At 24.9% G+C, this 17769-nt stretch overlaps 1 protein-coding gene across 2 annotated transcripts in view; it reads left to right on the top strand.

Moving 5' to 3' along the window:
* The first annotated feature begins 7069 nt into the window (after nucleotides 1-7069).
* Nucleotides 7070-17769, top strand: part of LOC129610901 (serine proteinase stubble) — a 36226-nt gene continuing 25526 nt past the window's right edge. For both annotated transcript variants that reach the window (XM_055523693.1, XM_055523694.1), the window contains exon 1: nucleotides 7070-7160. The gene's annotated coding sequence lies outside the window, so the exon portion shown is untranslated. The remainder of the gene's footprint in view (nucleotides 7161-17769) is intronic.

A 17769-nucleotide genomic window follows, 5' to 3' on the forward strand; every position in this document is an offset into this window, starting at 1 on the left:
TCAAAAGTTGACGAAGGGAAATCGATATACTTATACTGGAACCACATAATATTTCTCATATTTTATAGCACAACGAGAACAGCATTAATTTTAGGAAATAGTTAATTAATATCGAAATATTTAATGCGAGAAAACCTTACTGAGAAGAAGTTCATGTAATTATATAGATACTGAATTCCAAAGAAAAGTTTCGGTGAGAAAATTTGCATACATTTTGGAGCAATGGATATAGAATTTATAACGAAATAATTATATGTTAGGTCAGATTTTTCACTAAAATAATTATTAATGGTTTAAAAAAAAGTTTTTTACAATTCAAAAGTGTTTTCAATTTTAGAAGTGCAAGACCTCATTTACAATGAACACTAAAGAACAAACAAAGAAGGACGGACACTAAATAAACCAGAATTTTCAAAGAATAACAGCAATTTAAAAACAAAAATAACAAGTTTTCAATTTCAACTGTTGTTCAAATTTAAATTTTTTTTCAAAAAACTTATGAATTGCGTACATGTACTCATATTTCGAACTCCAAGATTAGTGTTTGATACTATGTATTGCATTTACTGTGTTCGTTTACACAAGTTCAATACAAATACAAATTTTCTACAATAAAAACTTAAATTTATCTTGAACGCAATAAAACATTGTAAATTTTAGCAACGTTCATATGAATTTTTTGCATATGTTTAGGCTAGCAGATTTATTTTTCTCTTTGAGATGAAGCAGAAGACTTTTCTTCTGTAGATGGTATAAGAGTTGTCAATATCAAAGGTTTTTCACAACAAAATTTTTACATTTTAATTTTAATAAGCTGTTAAAAATATTTACTAACAATTCACAAAAATTTGAAAATTTTTGATGTGAATGAACGAATGTGTGAATTATTTTAAGAACTTCAGCATTCTTCTAACTTCCGTATAAAATTTAACATAAAATTGAGAACCTCCTCTTTGATGAATCGGAACATCTAAGTAACTATATAAACACGTTTTTAACAGAAGTTTAAGAAAGTTTTAACAAGAAAATTAAGACTCCTAAAAATATTGAGAGTTCAGATTAAAAGAATTTAGTAGAAGCGTATTAGGGCTTTAAAAAGTTTGCGTAAAAGTCTTAACACAATTATTTATATAATTGAATAATTTTTTTTAAAAAATTAGTATAATCTCCTGATTAAACTTAATTAAGGATATGTAACATTATAAATATTATATAAGTTATAAATGTTAGCTTAAAATTAATGCAATATCTTGCTTTACGGCCTAGATATATTACACGAAACTTTGCCGCAAAGCGAAAAGCTTACGTAGAAAATAGTAATTAATTATTTTCACAAAAATTCAATTGGATCGGTTCCAATTTTGTAAAATGTGTAACATGGTTTATCTTTCTAAATGCATTTTACCTCTTTATTTCATTTAAATTAAAAATGCACCCATTAGATGTGTATATACATATATCTGCATATAAAATTATAAAAGGCTCATAAAACCAACAAAAATCTTTGAGCAAATATGAATCAACTTTAGGTTACACAATTGTAAACTTAAGCCTAAGTTACTTACCTAACTTACATTTAGGTTTACAATTCGTGTATATATACATACATAATTTTTATTCTAATAGTTACACAATTAATGGGTAACATTAAAATATAAAATCTGCCCTGATTGAAGAAGCCTATTAGAGCGAAGAATGGCCGTACTCATACCAAAGTTGTACATATGCCTATTGATACTTCGTTTGTAGTAAATTCTGCACGCGTAATAGACCCTTCCCATTTTTGAATGACACATTAGTTCCTTTAGGAATTGTGAAATCGTTTTTAAATTTTATTCTAAAAGCAAAACGCTATTAATATTCAATTTTTTTGTACTTTTTTTATCTATTGCTGGAAAATTTCTTTTAATAAATTTTTTATTGTAGTATTTAATTACATTGATAAAAAGGTTACGCGAAAAAAAGGGAACAATACTCCGTTTAATGAAAAATGTAATTATAAACCAGTTTTTAAAACAAATTTAATTATTTACCCAAGCTAAAAAAATCAAAAAACTCATTAACTATCATGTGCAAAGAAAATTGTCTAATATAACAATTTAGAGTACAGCACAGGTTACAGTACGGGTAATAAACATAAATTAGGAAGAATAAATTAACTGTAATCTTCCCAAGTAACTTAAAACATTCTTTAATTCAGGTTATAAATTTTTGTTTGCTAAGAAGCAAAAAATAAACCTAATTTTTTTAACGGATTATTAGTGACCCAATTAACCTAGTTTTAAAAATTTCAATTAAGTTATGGTTGATTAACAAAAAATGTATTAGATTGTAACAATATTAATAATTCAGTATGGGAAAATTAATTTCAAAGAGTATTAAAAAATTTTAAGGGAATTATAAGATTAATAGAACAAAATCTAGAAAAAGAATGAATTGACTTTGTCAACCATAATTCATTCATAATTTAGATAAAAGTACTGTGGTAGTGCCAGTAGTATTCGAAGATCAATTAATTCTCGTATTTGCGGTATTCATTTCAAGTTTATAAATTATTAAATTTTATTAATTGAAAATTAACATTCTTTTAAATGGTTATATGAGGGTCCAAGAAGCAGAGTGGCGTAAGCAACAAATAAAAACATTTGATGTACATCGGTTATGTACATCTTCTAAAATTAGTGATATTAGTTTCCAATTTTGAAATAACTTTTTTCCTATTTATTTTTCACAAAAGTACTTTTGCTTTTGTGAAAATTTTATGATTTTGTAAAAATTTTCTGATTTTTCAAAAGCAAAGTGGCATAACCCACATTGTGGCTTACGCCACTCTGCTTCTGAGCCCCTCATATTTTCTTTCTTTCTGATTTGTCTTTAGAAGAATCTCAATCATCTTATTGTTAAACCAAATAATTGAATCTTACAAAATTCTTTAGGAAATTGTTAAACAAAAATTTAATTGCTCATACTTTTAATTAAAGTAAGTATGGCAAATGAAGAATTTATTAAGTAGTAAGTGGTTATTTATTGAGTATGTAGATAATCTTGTTAGTTATATTCTTTTTTTGTCCTCTCTTCTTAACTTGTACATAATGTATACAAGTACCAAACAGAAAGTTATCTTGCATTAGTTATTTTTTATTGAAATTGAAGCATAGCTTTTTTGTTCAGAAATTGTTCTTCCCAATTTTCAATATATTGTTTTTATTAACTTGTATTTAAAGTATAATTATTTCTACTTTTCTTTAAAAAATTATTCTTTTAGACATTCAAAGTACATTATAAGTATATCGTGTAAACTCTGTTATTCATTCATTAAAAAATAACAGTAATAAAGCTGTTAAATCAACAATTATTTCTAATATTCTGTACACAACCAATAATATTACGAACCCAACATAGTTTTCAAAAAAATTTCTAAAAATTTTAAAAGATTTAAGCTGAAAATGAAATTTATTTTACTATTACTAGAAATTTAACATAAAACAATAAAATATGTTAGAACAAGATTTTGTTCTTACATTTAAAAACCTATTATTATTCTGATCTTCTTGCAAGGATTTAATTCTTTGTCTTGAATTTTAAAATCATTTTTTAAAATTGTTTGTTCAATAGAAAATGGATTGAAGCAATACGCTTTGAATAATAATGTATTTGTTGCCCCCTATATCATTCAGAAATGAAATTGACGGGAATAATATTTGTCCTTTAGTTTAATGCAACTATTGAGGTAAGGAAATGAAAAAACTCTCAAATTCTAAAATAGGAATTAAATTTAAGATTTTTAGGCTATAAAATAGTATTGAAAAATAATTTATTTTTAAATTTAAAATTTTCATCTTAAAAACTACAATTTCAATAACGTATTCATTACCTCATATTAATATAAATGAATAAAATGTTTTTTATCTTTTTCAAATTTTACTTTGAGCAACGACCTCTGAATCTCTGAATGTTTACAATCATTATTATGTCTTCATACCATATGGCACGTGCGTTTTATCTTCTAAAAAATATTATATAAATAATGTAGGCATATGAATATATAAATAAAGAAATATGTTCAAATAAAATTTCAATCACAAAATATGCAGTTAGATATTTCACATCGGTTTAAAAGCAGAGTTTTTAAGAATCGGAAATTCACCTGCATAAATATCAAATTAAAATCTTTGTTCTCATAGTAAATTGCTACGACGTGTAAATTTGTTTTGAATTTAATTTTTACTCACTAAAATTTTATATTCTGATTCTCTTTTATTCAGGTAATTCAGGTAAGGTACCCTGGCTGACATTTCTCTTTATTCAGTTTTCCAGTCTGGTAGTCATATTTATGAATTAAATTAGATGTCATATTATACTACACCTATTTAAATTGTTTAAAATGAGAGAACACAAATAGACAGGATTGCCACACGTATATAATGATAGTTGCAGTTGTTTTTATAAGAAAAATATATTTTGTATTTATATTATTTATATATTCATTAAAGTAATTAAAACAGAAGTGAACAAAATAGTAATAAACAATTATGAGAATGCATACCAATCATACTTGTTTTTCAAAAAGGAAAGTCTCATGAAATTCGAAATTTTTTGATAAATTCCAATAAAGAGAACTGAAAAAAAAACAAAGAATTAGAATAATATTAGTTCTTGTAAAATTACAATGTTTCGCGTTCTGAAATAAAATGAATTACAAACTAGAATAGAATATTATTTTAAAGGTCTTTATTAACCTTTTCAAAAACTGTTTGCCTTATCTTGAAGCTCCTATCTTGAAGAAAACAGGAATTTTAAGTAAAAAACCAGAACAGACAGAAATTTTCTGGAATATTTTTGAAATTCCCGTACTTTATACAATCACTAAAATATGATACGTTACTAAATACAAACAATTTACCAATTCTTACTCACAAATCTAAACGATGGTATTAAACGTTAAAAAACGTACAAAATCACCCTGCATATTACTTGAACAAACTTTCGCAGTCTTCTGTTAACTTTCATCTTAAAATGAAAAAAATTTGAGTTGTACGAAATATTTACCTTTTATAGCCCCATTTTATTGTTAATTTTAATTAAATAATTGTTTATTATAACCTAAACCACAATATTTTAAAAACCATAACTAATGAAAAAAAATTATAACCTTATTTTGCAGTATGTTATTTATTTGAATCAGTATGGCAGCTCTATAACTACATATATATTAAGAGAAATTATAAAAATACAACATTAAGAGAAAAAAAAGTTATTATTTTTTTGTTCGTTTTCAATTTTCTCACTGTTTTCTCTTTGTAAAAGCTATAATTTTTTTTGTTTTATTTATTATGATCTACACTTTGCTTAATTTTCCTTTATTTTGCATTAACTTTGTTAAAGACATAATATAGAAACGAAAAAAATTGTAAGTCACAATTATAGGCACATTAATTAAAACACAGAAACACTAGTTTAATTACATATATGCACAAAATTATTTGAAATACGCAAAATATTTGCGGTCTCCTGTTTAAAAACCAGAATAAACTCTGGATAAGAGAATTTAATATTGTGGGCTAAGCAAAATACGTTTTTTTCTAGATTTTAAAAACGTTTTAAGTTTAGACTTTAAAAATGTGAGATTGAATATTCGCTGAAAATAGAAGAGTAGAATAATAAAGAGTAAAATGATAAAGAGTAGAATTTTCAATAGAAAAGAAGTCGATGAATAGAAAAGCGTTTTTTTGCTTATAATTTAACTGGAAAAGCATAATCAAAGCGGTAAACGGCAACGACGGACAAATTTCGTTGTCATGAACAACAACATTTGAACAACAACATTTCAACAACTGAATAACAACGGTACGGCAAAGACTGTTCACACACAGAAACAGATGATGTCAAAAAACTACGCTAGTGGTTTTGTTTCATCGTGGGCTGGGGAGAACACATTTATAAAAAAAGCTGTGTAATTTGAAAAACTAAAGTTGGTATATCTTGACACAATTTTAAAGAATATTTACAAAAAGAAAAAGCAAATGTTGTATGGAAAATTTTAAAAGTTAAAAAAAATCAAAATTTAAAAACCTTAAAAGTATATGCAATAATGTTTTAAATTTTAAATAATTTTACGTGACCATTACTGCGATTTTCTACATCGTAAAAATTAATGTAGGTGTAAACAAATCAAAGAGAATAAAATATTGAACAAAAGAGACTAAAAATTTCTTTCTTTTCTCAAATAAAATTTAAGAGAATAAAAAACAAAAAATCTCAAATACAATACTTATGCAAGTTAAAATAACCTGCTCAATATTAGTAAAAGTAAAAAGAAATTACAATGTTATTTTTTTTTTGTTTTTTTTTCCACATATTTTTATACTCAAATAAATTTAATGAAAGAAATATAGTAAATTATTGTTGTTGTTAATTATTTATAGCTTTGTAACTTTGCTTTTGTAAGAAATATATATAGTTGTGTGGTATTCTCGAAAAATAAGAAAAGATTGTATGTAGTATTGGATAAAAGGAAGTAAATGAGAAATTGAATTAAAAGCGAAGAAGGTATAGTAGCACTGTAGCAACATAACGTGTTAGCATAAAATGAAATTATAAGAAATATTCAAGTCAGTCGGCGATGATCGTCTTCAGTGTCAAGGTCTTTTACCAAGTTCAAGAAGATCTTGGTATATAACATATACAGAAAATAATAAAAAAAAAACAGACAACTTTTTTTGTAATAAAAAAAAATCCGGTGCATTTTTATTGCAAATTTTTGTGGAATATCTAATTTATTATTTTTTATTATTAATATTAAATAAAGATTAAAGACTATTAAATATTAAAATTTCAGTAATTTATTGAAAAAAAGAATTTTTTTGGAATATCTACTTTTATGAAATGAAAAAATAATGCAGTTTTAATTACAGAAGATTTAAGCGAAAAACTTACTCATTAAATTTTTCGTTTTTTGTGTTCGTTTTCTATACATACCTATATGAAATTTCTAATTTTGATTGTGCTCAAATATATTATTTGTGTCATAAGAAAATAAAATGAAATTAAAAAAGTGAATAATGTGAATAAAATACTCAAAAAATTGACAAAAAAAAATAATTTCAAAGCTTATTATTAAAATATTTAACTGAGTAATAATTTTGCAATTAAAATTTAAGGTAAATTTTACAACAAAAATAATTTAATATATATGTATGTATTGAAAAAGTATGTTTATTTAGAAAATTATGTTAATTATGACTATTAATTTGTTTTTGCAAAAAAAAAATACTCGTATCACATAATTAGTTATTAAGTAAATTCAATATAGAATTTATAATTTTGAAATATAGCAGTATGATCCAACGATTGAATTTATTTGAAAAACATAATAATTATTGTTATATAAATTAAAAATTACAAATAAAAAATTAATAAAATTAAAGTGAAAGAAAATGAAATTAATTATAAGTACCTATACATTTTTTTTTTGTTAGTAAGAATTTCCCATAAATTAAAAAAGAAGAAAAAAAGTTAATTATAATAAATTATAAAAGCAAAATAAAAAAAATAATTAAATATCGTGACAGATAATCATAAGACTAGAGAAATTATTTTAAATGAATGTGTACGTAGATGCACCTACATTTGTGCTAAGAAATATATGTACACGTTTTTATGTACACAAATTTGTAACTAATTTCAATTAAAATATTCAATTATAAACTTAATTTGGAATTTGCTTTTTTCAATGTTCTTAAATAATTTTAGTTAGTGCCTTTTTTTTTGTAGCCGAGATGAAATCAATTTAAATAAATTTTGATGTTTCATAGAATTTCATTTAAAGTTGAATTTATCTACAATGTTTTATACTTATATTTAGCATAACGTTTCACACTCATTTCAAAAATTTTCAATGTAATTTGCATGCATAACAAAAGAAAAACAAGAAAAAAATAACTAATAAGAAATTTAGGTTAAAAATTGTTTTTTTTTTTTTCGAATTGATTTTTGTAAAATTAGGAGAAATTCCTTTGAAATTTTCTCTCTTTTGTCTTACTTTTTTTTGCTTTTTCTTGTGTTGAACACTTAATCTTGGCTACAAAAATATGATATGCTAAAATTATAATAATAATAAAATAACCGTTATGTATCTTATACATACATACATATTTATATAAAATTGTATGTGTAGTTAATTTTCCTGTATTTTCTTCGTTCTTTCTTATTTTCTTTTTTAATTTGGTAAACATATTATGAATAAAATCAAGAAAAATTTTTTTTTATCAAAAAGGTTCTTGATAAAATTAAAAATTCGAAAAAAAAAATATATTTTTTGTTTCATTCAGATTCATTCTTTTGTGACTTTTTGAAATGTCGATAACTTTTAGTGACCGACAAAAAGTTAATAACTTTTTTTTTATATTTTGTTGCTGTTATTATTCCAATCTTGTTATAAATATATTAATAATAAAGAACAGAGTGGTATATATGTATGTATGTATGAATGTACATTTTGGAATGATTAATGTTTTGTATACGTATATGTGGAAAGAAAGCAGAATATCATTTAATATATGCGATGTACATACATTACATACGCTTTATGTGTATGTATAAATAACAAGTGAAACACAAAGAGGAAAAGAAATTACAAAAAAAAAATTTTGTGTCTTACTTTCAAATTCTAAGAGTGATTTTTTTGTTGTTGTATTTTCTTTCTTATTTTTTTTTTTTTTTTGGTATAGAAAATAAGAAAAGCAGGAAGAAAATAAATGAGAAAAAATATATTTAAGCTTTTCTACAAAAATATGTATATTTATATATGTACACGCATATATGCGTGTACGTACTTGTATATATGAAAACTTTGCGTGTGATCGAAGTTTTCAAAAATAAAAATAAAAAAACAAAAGTTAATACTCACGTAGTAAAAAAATTTTCTCATTTAGGTTTCTTAAAATTCCTTCATTAAAATAAAATAGAAGATTGGATAATAATCAAAAAATTATACGAAATTGCTCTCTTAAAAAAAAAGACACACTAAAATTAATTATGAAAGTTTGACAAGTGTTATTTTTTAGTTTCCTAATATCCAACGTTATTTTGAAATATGTCAGAAGATGAACAACAATATGTGACATGTCGATACATAAGTTGAATAGTTTTTGAATTGAGTTTCATTAAAATGAATGTAACAACTTTTTCAAAGTTGTTTGCACAAGAGATTTCGTAAGTCGAAATACATGACAAAATGAATTCAATAGTTACAAATGTCAAATTAATTAAAATGTACAAATGAGTTCACCATATCATCGATTGGCTAAACTAATTACTATAGCCTTTCTATTAATATTACATAATGGGATATAAGTACAACATAAGTAACGCATACTTATGTATTAAGAAAGAAACGCATTGATTAAGTGATCTCTTGAAAACTAATTTCCAAATATTTTCAAAATTTTATTTTCAAATTAATGTCAAATAATACAAGTTTCAAATCATAAACACTCAACGTAAAGTATTTAGTTTAAAATATAAGCTCAGAATATAATTTTTTTAATGCAGGCGACATAATAATTATGCTGGTATGCATTTATTTAAATTACATTCATTATATTGCGTATTTAGCACAAATATTTATTCAGATTTTTTAGATAGTGTTGGTAACATATGACATAGAAGAAGCTACCGTTTTGTGTTTTACAAATAATGGTGTGTGTATGTGTAATATGTTTGTCACAGCGTAGGGTATAAATATTTTACGTAAATAATATTTTCATACGTAGGTATAACACGACGCGATTATATGCATCGATAAACAATTTTATGTATACGAACATACCTACAGAATTTCTACTATAAATAAAAATTATATTATAGTTTCTTTTTTAGAACCGTTATTGTGTGTCCGATATGCATATATTTACCTTTTTTTTGTAGTTTTTGTATGGATACATACACATAACTGCAAATACATATGTTTTTAGAGTTGTGTACGATAGAAAATTTATTTGTTTTTTTCTTGTTCTGGATTGAGTTTATTGGTTTTTTGTTAGTATCTAATTATTGCTTTTTAATTTTGGACTTTTTTCACTTTTTTGTCATTGTTTTTTTGGTTTTTTTTTCAATTCTATTTTCTTCTTTTCGATCTCAGCTTTGATTTTTGTTGTTGTGTTAATGTGTCAGGTGTGATATGTTATTTTGACTTTGACAATAGTGTTCTTGATAAGATTAGTTTTGAACAAATTGATGAAGTTTTTTGGCAATTTTAGATAAGTGTATTTGCGAAAATTTGTGATTAAATTTTTGAATTAAAAAAATGCTAAGGTGTAGAACTAATTTCATTGCGAAATAGAATTTGAATAATTATTTTTAGAATAGAACTTTAACTACGTACGTATTTGTGTTTTAATAATTAAGTAAATAAATTTTAATTAACATGTTAAATAAAGATATTAGTTTTTAGATGCAGGCAGAGAAAGAATATTTTGAAAACAACTACATAATTTGAGGCATATTTTTGTCGAAATTTTGGAAAATTTCTTTTAAACTAATTATAGCGAATTAATCTACATCGTGAATTTTGAATATTTGTACACAATTTAATAGTGGATGCGGTAGTATACGTCAAAATTTATTAAATTCATTTATAAAAAAAAATTAATGGAAGGAAGTGTTGTTTGAATGATTAAAATAAATACAAGATTAAAGATCTAAAATTTTAGCTACTATATCAAATGAATTCCGACCTTTTTTCTTCATAAAGATTTTTACGGAATATTTTTTCTAACTAACACTTACATTAACCTCAGTCTAGTGAGAACCCAAATTGGTTGTTTACGTTAATAACTGAAAGATTTAAGAGCTACTCGTATGGAAATAATATAGTTTTAATTATAATAATTTTTCATGTGTTATATATGAAAAAAAGGTATTCTAAAATTTAAAATTGGTAATTTTTAAGAACTTCTGTTTGAAAATTTGCATGAACCCTAATTGGTAACATTAACATTTTACGCTGTTTACATACCCATTATTACACTAATTTAAATATGCATATGTGTGTATACAAATACACATAATACTGCAATTGTTTTAAAAACTTAGATTCATAGAAACACGTAACGTGAAATCGTGTTCTTATACGTTTTCTTCACTAATGACTATAAATTTATTTATAATTTATTCTTGTAAAACAAAAAATAAGGTGCAAAATAATTATTTTTCGTAAATATGTTTTATATGTATATGTATAATTATTCAAGTGATTGATTTTTCTTAGAAAGTTTTTTTGAGTGAAATGCGTCAGTATTATGTCTGCTTACCACGCGTTTATAGCCGCGAAATTTTGATATTCATATGATCGTTATAGAGAATTTAGTGAAATAAGAAAATTATTTTTTATGGTTCATTTATTTTATCTAATTTTATCATTTATTAGTTGAATAAGTATGATGCGTTGATGATGCGTAGTGAATAAGTATGATTAAGGGAATATGAGTGAAAACTGAAATCGAAAGAAAAACTCTCAACATAATATTAATTTAGTTTAAAAACAAATCAATGCAATATAGTTATGTACAGAAAAGTAAAAAAATTAAACATTTTATATAAACAATTTTGATGTGTACGTTAAAAAAACTGAAGTTAAAATAAGTCCTATAATAATCTGAATTAAAAGAATTAACGAACTTTTACAAATAAAGAACAAGGCAAAAAAAATAATTTAAATTCTCATTTTTTTTTAAAGTAAAAATTCAACGCAATCATCATCAGCATTGCAATTTTTTAATCGGCATCATTTTTATTATCAACATTATTTTCTACACACAGTGAAGATAAATATTATGATATTATTAACTAGAGTTATAGTATTCCTAAAACTAAAAACGACATAAATTGTAATTTTACCACAGGGCTAATGTTAAACAAGTATTTGGCGTTAAATTGTTGAGAGTAAGAAGTACTTACTAGCGCAACGACATAGAATCAATGGTATATTAAAAAGGAGACAAATAACTTTCACGTTCTTACGAGCATAAAAATGATAATGCAATGTAGAACAAAATGTAGTAGATCTCTTTTTTAATTTCAATCATTATTGTACTTCAATTCGATATGTGAATATAAATGCTTTCGTTTGATTTCAAATTAGTTGCCACCGTATTACCACAATGTGAAACACTCAAAATGTACAATTACAAAGATAATGTCTACGAGAAATCAAATGCAATATTTTTTGGGCTGCAAGTCAGACATGCACGTATGAGAAAAGTTGAAATAAAATTGGCAACTTTAACATTAATTTGTTTTAAAATCAAGCTGTAGAAACACTGCAACATTTTTATTTCTTACTTATATGTGCATCTGCATTCGTATGCTAAAATTTATACACATTTCTTGTAATAGTTAATAGCATCATATATTTATAAAATCTTGTATATAGATATATTATGAATTATACCAACATGTGTACAAACATATTTTTCTTTTTATCAAGTACATCACTTGAATTATTATCATCACTGTCATCAAAACTATGATTATTATCATTAGTACCATCGACATCATCAACAACAAAAATCAAAAAATACCATCATCATTATCATCATTAGTACTAAAACCAACATTTCATACTATATATACATATGAAGAGAATTTTGAATTTCTGCAAAAAATTCTGAACTTCACTCGTGCTTCTTTCTTTTTTTTTTATTGTGTTATTGATTTGTATTTTCTTTCTTCTAGTTTATTTTTGGATTCCTAGGGTTTCGAGATTTTCAGCTACTGTATTCAAGTAAAAATAAAAACAAAGCAAGAAACCAATCTACTTTATATGAAAGCAAGAGAATATTAGCAATTTCACTAAGTTAATAAATTCTTAGACCTGAAGCAAAATTATATTTTTATTATTATTGGTGTAATTGTGGTGTACGTTAAAAAAGTTAAGAAAAATTGCTAAAAAAAAAACATAAAAAAAAACGCATAAAAAAAATACCATAGAAAACCAAAGAGTTAAAAATGTTCTTTGATCATATCTTTTACTTTTTTCGTGGCTGTTGATGATACTACTTACAAACTGGTCAAGATGAAGAGTTCAATCCAGAACTTCACAATTTTATTTTATTTATTTTTTCTTTATTTTTAAATACTATCTTGTTTTTCGTTATTAAAACTATTTTTGTATGAGAAAAACAAAATTAAAGAAAAAAGAAGTTCTGATTTGCACCGCAACTTTAATACTTGTTTCTAAAAACACACACACACAATGTAACAAGAATTACATATGTAAAAAGACAGTTTCGTTTTGCTTTTCTTTTTAATACTCTATGCTCGTACCGAGGTAAATATGTACATACATATTATGTGTATTATATACATATTTCGTTAAATATATCCAAATAAAAAACTTGAAAGAAAATTTATTGAAGAAAATAATAATAAAAGTAAGTAGTGAAAGAAAGAGAGGAAAACATATTGGCAGAAAGAGAAAGGTTATATGATTGAAGAGAAAAAGAAAAAAATTATTATAATTCTTCCGTAATAATCACCTGTGCAGATTTAAAACTAAAATAGAAATAAGAAATAGAAAGGAAAAAAGGAAAATTCAAGTCTAGAATCTAGATTAAAAAAAAGTTATAAAACTACCAAAAGAAAATAATGACAAGCATAGTTTATTGCTTATAGTTCGTTCAGATCCAACCATTGATCTAAATAAATTAACATAATAAAATTAATCTGAGGTAAGTTTTTAATTGTGTTGTTTTCTATAGAACTAAACTGTTTTTGTACAATTTAATTTATTTTAAAAGTAGAACATTAATAAAATGTTTATTAAAAAACTAGATACTCTAAAATTCAGTCAAATAAATACTACCTTTATTTATAAAATATTCAATAAAATATTCAATTTGTAATGGTTGATTTGCATGATCCATATAGCGCTGCTCAAATCTTTTGGAAATGATCCAATTTTAGAGATATCTAGAGCACGGTACGGCTTTCAAATACTGCAATACTGGCCTAACATGTAATAAGCAGAGATATTTCCCAAAATTAGCAAATTCTAATCTTTGGTCGAGCAAAACCCAAAAATCAATTAGAGGATTAGCTTTGAACTCGGGTATCTAAGCCGTGGTAAATTCTTTTGACCTTCTTTACCTGTTTTTTTTCAACACCTTCCGGCAATTTTAATATAATTCGAGAGAGATCGAAATGAACCATTGTTATTTGGACAAATCGAAAAATCTGAACAAATCCAAGAATTCTAATAAGCGTGCTTGGCGATATTTTTGTTCCTAGCACAAATTTTCCATAAAGCTTGGGAAGTATGTCTTTAAAAGCTTTTGTTATTTTGTGTGACAATGTTATATTTAGTGTAAAGCAGCTACTTTTAATTGCAGTTTGATTGAGGCTATTGCAATCAATGCAATTCCTTGTTGAGTCTATTTGATGAAGATAACAAGATTATTATATTTGCCTATAATACTTTCTTTAATTACAATTGCCGTATTATAAAAAAACAGGCATATTGTTCATATCTTTGAAATCTGGTTTCATTATTCTACCTGTACTTACCGGATTTGTTCTGCATGAATTATTTTAGGGAAGATTTATTTAAACACGACGTCATTCCGTTGCGATTGCATTTTTCAAACACATAATGTAATACAGCTTTGAAAATTTAGGCTCTTTGTTGTGGTAGTCAGGTTTCTGCCTTCACATTTACTGCAATTACGTTTTCTTATTTTTAAATTTTTGTGTATCCACATCTTTAATACCTTCTGCTTTCCGGGAAAGCTTATCTTTTCAAAATATTTATATTTTAATCCAGTTTATATAATCCATTTCACCCTTTATTCTCATTTCTGTTGTTTGGAAAACGTTAGCATAGTAGAAGAAAAGCTGAAATTACTCGTCTTTATTTGCTTTAGTTTATTTATTGCACTTTAAATGTCCTAGGCTTCTCTGCGTCTACAGCACTCTAATTAGTATGTTTGTTTTTATTGGTATATGACTCCTTTTCGTGTAGAGCTTTCGTCAAGTTTCTATCATTATGCTTAGACTTAAACATTAGCTCAGATCCTTACATTATCTTCTCTGAACGTTTTCAGGGACATACATAATTAAATTTCCACCTAGAATAATAAATAGAGGATAAGAGTGAAGCTGTTCATTTTAAATCAATCACTTGTAAATAGCTCCTAAGCGAAACATCAACCCTTCATAGTTAAGTCTAGAAAAATCTTTGCTATATATGAATATGGGCAAAATATTCAAACTAATTTCAAAACTTCTTTATACTTGACTTTGTTTTAAATATGTTCATAAGTATTAATTAAATGCATTGCCACTAATAGTAGTGTTCATTCTTACATCAATTTAATCAGTTTATTAGTCGAAGTATTGATTTTAGAACCACTTCTAATTTAGGGTAGATTTGCTACAACTACGTTGGAATGAAATTATTATTAAGTCAGGAAATTGCCGCAGACTATTAAAATTTAAAAATATTTAAAGTTCCTATAAAATCAAAAATTAATTTTGAAGCAATTTGAATTTTAAGTTCAAGTGACAAAAAAAAAATTAAAAAATTTCTACTTTTACTTATTACAAAATGTAATAAAAAAGGAAAAAAATTTCCAAATCCAAACCAAAGACAGCAATCAACACTTTCTTTTTCATTACACAGTTTGTACATATAAAATATTTGTTGTATTATTAATCTTTCAACTAGTCACCATATATAACCTCCGGATATTCATAACGAAAACAATAACAAAAGTATATGAAGCAAAAAATAAAAGATGAATTTGCTAAAGTGAATCACGAATTTATTATTGTTTTAATTCATAATATTTTGAATTTATCGTCACTATGTTTTGCAATTTTACAAAAATGCAAAATATTGGTTACCTATGCTAACAAGAAAGCAGATAGCACGCGAATTACTTTTACTTTAAAAGTTTTGTCACCATAGTCATCTTTTGGGATTTTTTATTATTTCTTTTTTCGTTTACATTTTTGAAATTCAATATTGCAAATATTTAGGAACTTGAAAACACGTTAAAAAATTTTGTTGAATTACAAATAATTTTTTATTTATTTAACCGACTGGCACTCTTTTATTGTATAACCGCACAAAATTTTTATTTTATCATTTGTAAAAACTTATTTTAAATTTATTTTTATTTCCAATTTCCAGAAAATAAAGATAAATTCGCGAGAAAAGTTATTGAAACTAGGTTAGATCGCGTGTTTCCTTTGTTTGTTTGTTTGTTGATTTTTGTTAAACATTTTTATTCTTTTTTTCTTATAGTTAATTAAATATTTATGTGGTTGTAAATTCCAATATATGTATGTATTTTAGGTCAATAGCTTTGTATATATTTAAAAAAATACAAAGCCTCTAGGTTATAAAGAAATATCCAAACATTTGAGCTACTGTGATCGTTACTTTTTCCACCTTTCTTTAATGTCGTTGTTTTCAATAATTGTTTTTTTTTTACCAATGATATAATATGAATCATCATATAATATTGACTTTATATTTAAATGTACAAAACCTCCCTCCTGTAAACATATAGGCCTCTATTTTGTTCTCAATACAAATGAAAAGGAATGTGAGAAAAAAAGTTTATTTGCATAATTTTCGCTCACAACTGTGTTTTTCGATGTAATTTCTTTCTTATTTAACAAAGTGATTTTGGTTTTATATTAAAACCAAAATCACTTGCAAAAATGAATTAAATAAACCAATACATATACATAAAATATACCCACTCATTTAAATATGAGTATATTATTATTCCAGGTATGTCAAAACGTCTGACATTATTCATAACATTATAAAGAGAAAGTTCTTGCTAATTCTTTTTGTATAGCCTTGGTTTCTTCAAAATTAATGAAGAGTTTGTTGCATATATACATATACATATAATTATATGTCCATTGACATAAAAAATTTAAAGGTAATTCACATATTTATGAAGCTGAATTTTATTTTAACTTTGGAGTAATTCCTGTTTATATTATAGAACAAGATATTAATGTTTATGACCATCATAATATTTGCATACAACATGAAACTAAAACCTAATCATTCATTGGTCGGTTTAAAAGAAAGAAGTAAAAGGGTACAATCCACATGCATATTTATACAGATTACGAAAATGCGTTTTAAATGCTTCTTTACAAGGGCACCAATAAGTTTTTAGCTAACATGCCTAGAAAAATTTGAATTTAGCTCTTAGTAGAGTTTCATTTTGTTTCATCCGGAAAGTTCGTCGGTAACTTCTGATAAGAACCCGAACTCAAATATAAAATTTCAAGAAATTCCAACAATCCGTTCTGTAGATATGGTAAAAACTGTAAAATTGGCCCCCAGATCAGTTTCCGAATCCTGATATTTCCAAAAAATTTATAGAAACACCTTGTATTTAAATATGAAATTTCAATGAAATCGGTTGGTTATTTCTCTTTATATACGCGAAAATGTAAATTTGGCCCGTAGTAAACGTGCAGTTGCTGAACCTGATTTCTTCTAAAAATTAGAAGGTTTCGCGTACGGTCGAATGAAGCTTATATATGAAATTTCAAGTAAATTTGTTGAATATTTTCTTCAAAATTATCAAAAACGTAAAACAGGCATGTTAAGAGGTCCAGTTTGCAAGACCTGATATATCCCATAAGTTGTTCAACCCGTGACGTGGTCGAAATAAACTTACATATAAAATTTCATCAAAATCGGTTCACTCGAACTTGAGACCGACAGATTGCTAA

The sequence above is a fragment of the Condylostylus longicornis genome, unplaced genomic scaffold (assembly GCF_029603195.1).
Source record: "Condylostylus longicornis isolate FDR11 unplaced genomic scaffold, ASM2960319v2 ptg000048l, whole genome shotgun sequence".
NCBI classification, from domain to species: domain Eukaryota; kingdom Metazoa; phylum Arthropoda; class Insecta; order Diptera; family Dolichopodidae; genus Condylostylus; species Condylostylus longicornis.